We start from the raw sequence: 6,540 nt of genomic DNA, 5'->3' as shown, positions 1-6,540 counted from the left end.
ATTCTTCAATGCCTAGTCTCTGTTGGTACAAGACATTCTCTGCAACCAAAGCAGATTCCAAATTGGTGAAGTGGCTATCATATAGAAATTCTTTCAAACCAAGGAACTTCAAGCGCAACTTTTAACAATGTTCTTCATCACCTACAAATTTTTTTTTATACTTTTGTTCTCTTTAGCAAACATCAAAGTCTCATTGTTGTTGTCATATTTGAATTGGAAGATGAATGAATTGGAAGGTGAAATTCAAAGAGAGAAGTAAAAAGTCGAAAATCAAAATGCAACCACGGAATTAAGAAGACATTGAAAATTAAAATTCTCCCAATGGCATTTTATTATTCAATAGATAATTTTAGAAATCAATTGTACAAAATTCAGTGGGATTAAGATGGCATTTTCGTCAAGTGTTTGATGAAGTGTGATAAATTTTTTTGAAATTTTCTCGTTTAGATAGAAAATTTAATTTGATTTTGTTCATGATGAAATTGATATTGATTCGATGAAGGTGGAGGATGGGGTGTGAAGAAATTGCTTATTTGGGGTTGTGGATGATGAAGAAGATTCGTTAGTTGGGGTAGGGTTGGATTTTTGGGGTGGGGGTGATGAAGGAGAAGATGTTTCGATGAAGGTGAAGGATGGGGTGTAAAGAAATTGTTTATTTGGAGGTGGGGGTGATGAAGAAGATTTGTTGGTTGGGGTAGAGTTTGATTTTTGGGGTGGAGGTGATGAAGAAGATGATGTTTGGGGGGGGGGGGGGGGGGGGGGGGGAGGAAGAAGAAGGTGTTTGGGGGGGGGGGGGGGAAGTTTTTGATTTTTTATTATTTTTTTCGTTATATTTTTTATGTAGACGCGCCATTTTTTATTTAATTAATTATGTTTTTCTCACGTCAGATCTAGGGGGTAAAAAATATCACTTTTTTATGGTTTAGATGTGTAAAAGGTTACTAGTATAATTTAGGTGTGTCTTCGACTTTTCAGATATAGTTTAGGATGAAAACAATGCCTTTTTTCTATTATTTGCAAATGGAGAAGCAGCAATGATCAATTTTTTTGTGATGTGGTTGTTAATGTTTTTATATTTATCTGTGTCTTTATTTTATTACTGTGGCTGCGCAGTGTTGGCAGCATGCATGGTTTAGGCTAAAAGCATGTGAACGTTGGAGCTTTGGATTCTTCTTCTTCAATTCTCAATTTTGGCAATTCACTTCTCCAAACACCTTTAGTAATATCATTACTCAAGACTTTCAGGTAAATCATCATCTTCATTTTTACTCGAAGCTTTAATGAATAAAATTATTCAATACTTATGATGGTGAGAGATACTATCTTTGTGTGTTCATCTTTACTTATCAATATTTAACTTGACATATCCTTCAAAAAGTAATAAATAAAATAATAATTTTACTACATGAGCCATGAAATAGAGGGAGTACTTATTAATTTGAGGCAATCCTCATAAAACTGTATCTAATTAGATTTTTCAGATAAAAAATAAATAATCGACAATAGAACTACAGTATCACATGAACTTTTAGTATGCGTTTGAACAAATTATGAGTTGAAAAAAGAAGTTAGTTGAAGTAGTTTAAACTAGATTAGAATTTAGGGTGAAGGTATATGTCGTTTTAATTTTTATTTCTCATTAATAATGTTGAAACTTTTATTATATACAATCTGAGTGTATCTGTTAATCCATATTTATTTTCTTCATATATATTTTTGGATATCTATGATTTTGTTCTTGGGAATTATATAGTCGTTAAATGTTGCTTCATAAATTCTAATTATTAATTGGGCAATATATCTACCTAAAGTTGCAGAGTGTTCTTTATTGGGTTGTGTATTAAACCATGTAAACCGACAAGTTAACATCGCCATACTACGGCTGAATCAAGTTAATCAAAATACTTTGATTAAAACTAAAGTAATGGCAGTTGAAATTTTTCACAAACTATTACCATTGATGCTTTTCTTTTTGTGTGTGTGCGCAAAAATCTATTAGGTTCAAAGTAATTACTTTTACCCTACTCTCATAAGATAGTAGTGTTATCTCATAGTAGGCTTTCCAATGTTTTATCGCACCCTCTACTCAATCATATTTGCGTAGTATTTGTCGATTGTTTATTTGTTTCGTACCTTGCTATTTTGCCAAAGTCTCTCTTTTTTGCTTGCTCAGTTACTTCATGTAAAGTCTTTCCGCCTATTTATTCTCTTTTTCTCTTTATTCAAAGTAAACAAATCAAAAAGTAATGTCTTATTGTCCCCTTACTCTAATTCAAAATCCGTCTCTTTCATAAGTAACTAATTATAGTGGTAATACATTTATATTTTATGTGGAGTATAAATTTGTGTAAAAATTCATTAAAATTATAAAAGTAGCATAGAGGAATTCATAACTTTAGAATTTAATAAATTTATTGTTAAGAATTTTAAAGATTGAATTCATAGATCAAAATTCTGAATTGTGTCGATGAAAACTGAAGAGTCCTAGAACATATACTAGAGAAATATGTACTTTTTGTATTGTGTAGTTGTTGCCTCGTAGGAAAATCCATTAGCACTAATATCATAAGAGGACAAGACAGAGAGGATATTGAAGAACCTCAAGGTCAGGGCGAGAAGCACCAATCACTTTAGTTGGAGGACAAAATTCCACCAAGAGAAAGATATTGGCGCTATTAAGGATCGTAGTTAGCACTTCAATAATATGATTGGGAGAGGCACTTTGGAGATCAAGAATAACCTTGAAAGAGGAATTGCTATACCTGATTGAGGTATTAACATGTAATGTTAATATGCACGTTTCTGTATTTTAGATTGTAGGTAATTTAACTTTCTCTCATCACGTGAACTATTCATTGGAGATCACTAATTATGTCTATCTCAATCATGACTTGGATCATGGATCAATAGTATTATTTGTAATTGTTGCTATCAGTGTCTGTGGAATAGTCAATGGATAATGTGCTTTGGGGTAATGATGTTAAATTTGTTGGGGTTCTATAAATCCTAGATTAGTCAGGTAGTACTTTTAGTTCTTTGGGGGTGAATAAAGGGCTATAATACATAGGCAAATAAAATGAAACGAAGGGAAAAGGCCTTTTCTTTTACTTTTGGGTAGTTGCACATTTGCCCACTCCTCAAAAATAATTACAATGGCTAGCCATAAATTAAAAATATATATATAATAAAGAAGGAAAATAGTGAATTGACTATTCCATAAAGTCAACGAATCCTACTTCTGCTGACTACTACCACATTTCTTTTTGAATTTGGCATCGTTAGTTCATATACTCTGTGTGTTAAGATTTTGATTTTTTATCTGCTTTCATTATCTCCCATTAATTAAGCAAACTTATCATAGGTAAAAATCAGATAAAATCAATCAAGTTGACTTGTATGCATTTGATAGAGCTTATTTATGCGTATGGTATTCCCTAAAGGGATCGTTTGGTATACGGTTCAGGATAAGTACGGATATTCCATGAGATGGGATATCTCATGGGATTATTTTATCCTTCCCTTCCTATGAGATAGTAATCTCATCATTTTAGTATAAATTGTGGAATAAAATAATTTTGAGATTAAGTAATTCTTTCTACCAAACATGGGATAAAATTAATTCCAAACTTTATCGCAGAATTACTTTTTTATCTCTTCTTCCAAACGACCCCTAAAGTGTTTATAAATTAAAATCAATCTGGTCATTCCTAACTTATAATTTATCAGTTTATAAACAACTTTGATTTGACCAAATATTTTATTGTTTTATCTTTTGTAATATTTTTTTCTAGTTACCAAAAATATCTTTGTCAAAACACTCTTAACTTACTCTTCATTTTGTATTTGTTTTCCTCCTTTTTTTTTATATGGATATTTTTAAACTTGTAACTTATTTAATTATTTTAATAAAATAACATTTTTGTTTACTGTAAATTTGATACAATTAAATTTATAGGTGAGTCAAGAACACGCATTATAATTCAATCTTGTTTAGAATTCTATTTACTTGTAGTTTGATTCTATATGATAAAAGGAAACAGTTAGATAGATATAAAAAAGAGCAAGAGTAAGCAACACAAGCAAATCCGAGCGAGCCAAGAGTATTTATGAGTGCAATTGGAGCTATGCGAGATGTCCACAGAGCAGAGCCAACAATAACATGCAATTAATCAAGAACTAAAGAAAAGTTTGAAAACAAAGTAAGAATTATTGTATTGATTAAGGGGTGAGAGAGCAGATAAAGTGAGTAGGGACGACTATTTATAATTTACAATCATCGACTTTAGCCAATCCTAATTTTACAATAATGCCAAAAGGACTAGGACCTATATATTGTGGGTGTGCTATGAGTCTGATTCATTAATAAGCTAGCTAATGTTTTTCTGTTGCTCTGTTTTATATGGACTCGTCTGTGCTCCTAAAAGGTCTGACATTAATCTCCTATGTGTCTCGTGTGCCATGTCACCAAGTATCGCGAGCAGTCGTTGCCTTATTCTTTATGTAACGATCTAAAAACTTGATTAAATATGTTAAATTTGTGATTTTATGTGTTTTGATTATTTTATCCCTCCCCGTAGTTGCATTATGATATTTCTGGGATGTGGGAGTGATTGACATGGTTTTTGATGCACTTTGGTATTATTTATGCGATATTGTGGTTTTTGATGGTTTCGAAAGCCTTATTTTAGATTTATGAGGATATATTTTGATTTGTTAGACGGATGGCTGAACGGACTGCGCCAGCAGCTTCGGAATATTGATTTTAGGCTAGATAGACCCTTGGTTTGTATTCCGGTGGACCCGAGCTCATTTCGACCTGTTGATCGAAAAAAATAAAAAATTGGAAATTAGAGTGTGGGATCCACATTTGGTCAAAACGACCTCGGATGAAAAATCCGACTTCACCAGCAGATCCAAAATATCAATTTTATGATGGTAACATATTTGGTGTGATTTTACGACTTTTAAATCTCATTTTGACTCTCGGTTTGAAAAATTTTAATTTTAGATTTCGGGGGTCAACTTTGTGAAAACGCCATTTTTTTTTTACAAAATTTGACTTTGCCAACCGTCCGAAATATCGAATTTAGTATGATTGCATATTTTTTTGTGTATATCAAACTCCAAATGAATTTTGGGCACCCGTCGAAGTCTGGGGTGAACTTGAAGGGGGAAAAATTTGGTGCATAAATCAGATTTTCTGCAATATAAATACCCTTTTTGGCCTTTTTTGCTCATTTTTCATTTTGCCTCTTGGGAGTTAAACTCTAAAATAGTGTGAGAGTTTAAAAGTAAAGTCTGTGGGAGTTTGGGAAACTAGATAAACACCTATTTCTTGGTTTTATTACCGAATTAAGGTAAGAATTCACGCTTTTCTTAGTAATTTATTGATTAATTTTCCAAAACCTCAAAAATCTTAGGGCTTGATTTTAAACTTCAATTTCACTTGAATAATATTTTTATCTTATAATTACTAGTTTTTCATAAATTTAACTTTCAAAACAACTCCAATTCTTGATTTTAACCTGGATTTCAAAAATTTTACCGGTAAAGCTTAAAAATGGCTGTTCTTCAATCTGAACCTCATTTTTGACTCGATTTAACTTGGATTTTTAGTTGTAGATTTCTAAAAATATGAGGAACATTTTTTTGAAATAAAGTTCTGATTTTGCCCTTCTTTTTCAAAAACCCCTTTCGGGGGTCCATTTTGATTCTAAACCAAAAGTAGCCAATATGAGTCTCGTTGGTTCTGTTTTGACGCATATATTTGATGTTTTTCGTGGAGTTTAGAATTGTTCGTGAAAAGTAAGGTCGTGGGTTCGAAGTGTAGCAGACCGATTTTGGCTTTTGAGGTAGGTTATGACTTAAATCTTTCAAATTGGGCTGGATAGTAAATGATGGTACAAAATGCATGTTAAGAGTGGAAACTAAGAGTGAAAAATGTCTATCTATGTATTGTGCCCGTGTGGGGCCTATATGTGATGCAATTGTCGAAATTGAGATATTATGTGATATGTGTGACCGTGTGGGATCCTTAATGATATTGATAGCCTTGAATACAAATGAATGATTGTATTGTTTAAGATGCCAAATGTGGTACCATTGGCATAGTGTGATTATACACATGCTTTATTAGCATATGAAACATGTGAAAATTCATGAATGAAACAGAGATAATGAGTGGATATTGACTCACATAGTTGTGGAAATATATCTTGTGGTTGGTGGTGAAAATACTCATTGTGATTGGTTGTGAGCATTACATCTCCATATTATACTCATTCATGAAATATTGGTACCACCGTGGCAACATCTAAGAAATATTGGCAACACCTGAAAACACCTTTTCGAGGAATGTGTCAGAAAGAAGGTATGATATATGTGGATTGTATACGGGTTGACGAACCCCCCATGGGTCTTGCTTTGGGAGGCTTGACTCCATAGGTATAATACCCTGAATATTTCTTTAAGTCGAGTTTCATCTTTAAGAAGAGTAAGAGCTGACTTCCCAAGTGAGAAATATTTTAAACTATGTAGAAT

The sequence above is a fragment of the Capsicum annuum genome, chromosome 12 (assembly GCF_002878395.1).
Source record: "Capsicum annuum cultivar UCD-10X-F1 chromosome 12, UCD10Xv1.1, whole genome shotgun sequence".
Classification (NCBI taxonomy): Eukaryota; Viridiplantae; Streptophyta; class Magnoliopsida; order Solanales; family Solanaceae; genus Capsicum; species Capsicum annuum.
Note: the sequence above shows the minus strand (reverse complement) of the source record.